This window comes from Stegastes partitus, unplaced genomic scaffold (assembly GCF_000690725.1).
Source record: "Stegastes partitus isolate 25-593 unplaced genomic scaffold, Stegastes_partitus-1.0.2 Scaffold1878, whole genome shotgun sequence".
Lineage (NCBI taxonomy): Eukaryota > Metazoa > Chordata > Actinopteri > Pomacentridae > Stegastes > Stegastes partitus.
Window position 1 is genome coordinate 81,491 of NW_007579609.1, and position 2,697 is coordinate 84,187.

A 2,697-nucleotide genomic window follows, 5' to 3' on the forward strand; every position below is an offset into this window, starting at 1 on the left:
GATTTTTTTAAAATTCTGTACTGATTTATTTTCAGATTGGCCATCTGATCTCTGGACTTGACTATGAAAACTAATAAGAAAAAAATCATGAGCTGGAGGAATGCAGTATTTCGTGATCTGTGATCACTTCTTTTCCAATTCAAGTGTATGGGAGCCAGGGCTTTTTGGAGCCAGGACTAGCGGACGCAGTGATATTGCAGGTTTTTGACACTTCTGGGTTGGCTTCATTTTTCAGGGCCGGTTGCTACGTCCATCTTTTATACAGTCTACGACTAGAAGAGAAGTACATGCTTTAATGTTCATAAACACATTTTCCTTACACTGTACATTGCTGCACCATTTCTTCTCACATTACGTCTTTATTTTAGTACCTGTCTTCAAAGGCCCTCCTCCCCAACAGCCCAGTCTGCTCTGATTGGTTAACCTGCCCACTCTATTGTGATTTGCTTAAAATGTGTCTCAGAAATGTCATGCTAACTATGATATTGGTTAGGATGGACCAGTAGACAGTCAAGAAGAAGAACCAAGACTGTAGCAGGATGTTTCACAGCGGCAAGTTTGTCTTTGTAGCTCACAATTTCAGGTGCAAAATTTGAACTGTATGTTCTCTACATCATGTCAACAACTGTATCCGTATGAATTTCTGTATGAGTTTCCTATTTATGTGCAGTTGTGGAAATCGTGCCAGAATGCGCAGCAAGGTTGAAAATGTCTGCTACAAAGTCATATGAAAGGTAGTACGACAGTAAGATCATGGCTTTGGAAGTTTTTGTTTTTAAAACGTCTATATGTCTGCACAATAATAACCTAAAAGATCAGATTTGAACATAAGTCTTAACCCCAATTAAACAAGGGAAACAAAAAAAAAATACGATGCTCATATTTTGTGGGGGGAAATGATCTAATATTACATATCAGACTGGTAAAAGTACGTGAACCTTTGCTCTTGGTTTTTTTGGTGTGGTGGATTGACGACATGTCCAGGGAGTGCTATACGTTTTATCCAATGTCAGCTGGAATAGGTATCCAAAACCTTTCTATGCCTTGATGTTGAAGAGGTTGCCCTACAGGAGATGTGGTGTTTCAGATCAGCAGCTCACAGTCTTTATTTGTGCAAGTTCATGTAGTTTCTTTGACAAACCTGGGAGTAAGTCCATATGTAATAGATGAATATGGTATTTTATGGGGATGAAACACACCAAGTATGGCAGTGAGCCGAATAGTATCTTGTGAAATATGCAGAGATGAACATTTACCTCTATAATGGGGCCACATACCATAGAGCTGTATGATGTGTTTCCTCAGACACTTATAAATCTGTGGTTGACGGTCAGTAACTATGTATACCACTGGTATAACATTTAACTCCAGAGGAGCTAGACTTTTTTTTCAGTCCTCATTACTGTGGTAGTAGGTGAACAAAATTGTAAACATATAAACGAGAGTCAGTTACAGGTCTTTGGTTGGAGTTTTGTCTTTTCTGGTGAGTCTGCTTCCATATCTCCACCAGCCTTGACCTTTCCTCTGGGAATACATAAAAAATTGAAAAGTTACAGAAAGGTCCCCTGATGGTAATAGCAACACCTGTTCTAGTTGGAAGAAGGTGGAACCAGTGAAATATGTGGCTGTTAACATCTGAAGGTTGCCACTGGAGTTACTGCCAACAGTGGACTGGTTCTGCCACCGTGTGGGGTAATTACAGTTTTGGCAAAGCTGAGCGAATGCCACATAAGTACCCTTTGTACCCTTTTGTCACTGGACATGGCATTCTCCTGCACACTGGGCAGGTGTCAAATAGCTCTCTGGGGCAACTTTCAAAAGCAGTACAGTCCATGTCAACATATATGGATCTTGGCTCAATCCCAACGCGAGAAAACAAAAAGAGCAACTGCTGGACTGCTACAACAGCTGAAGACTCAGGAGCCAAAACATGAAATTTGGGATATTTTTTAGATTCCTCTGTATTAACAAACCTACCAGGGTTATATGTTGTGAAGCTCAACGTGGAACTTGGTAACAAGAGGTTGTTTTGGTTCCATACCGACGGAACACCATTCCCTCGGTGGAAGACAAACATATATACTAGATATATTTTTAAACTCTGACACTGTTTAAAGAAAACAGTGAAAAACTTATGTGAACACAAGCCTGCAATATTACATCCTGAAGCTTTTAGGAAGCTGTCAAGTGTATTTCCTACAGTCCACCTCATACTATTTCAGTTCTGTATAACATTTCCAGGTACTGTATCTCAAATAGAAACGCAGTAGCACAGGTAATGCCTGTGTAATATATTTTTTGCCACGCTGGGGTTTCTCCCTCAGCGTACGGATGGACAGCTGTGTTCCGATCAATACCCTCTTTGAAGATTCCACCAGCTGAGTGCTCGCTGAGGCAGTTTGTGGGGGGTTCATTTGGCATCCTGTATCTATGGATTTGGCTATAGTGGAAAAGTGTTGGGTACTGGGCTCCTGCTATCTAGAAGACACTGGCATCGGATGAAAACATCTAAAATACGAAACCCTCCTGTCCCTTGTAAAATCCGCTGACCGCTCATATGCATGTAAACACATATACATACACTACAGGGGAAACTTGGCACCTCCTCATAAGACTGAGCTCTCCTGGATCTCTCAAATATTTACAATATGTTATTTTTAATATGCATTTCTATTTTTTGTATCTTCTGCAAAATTA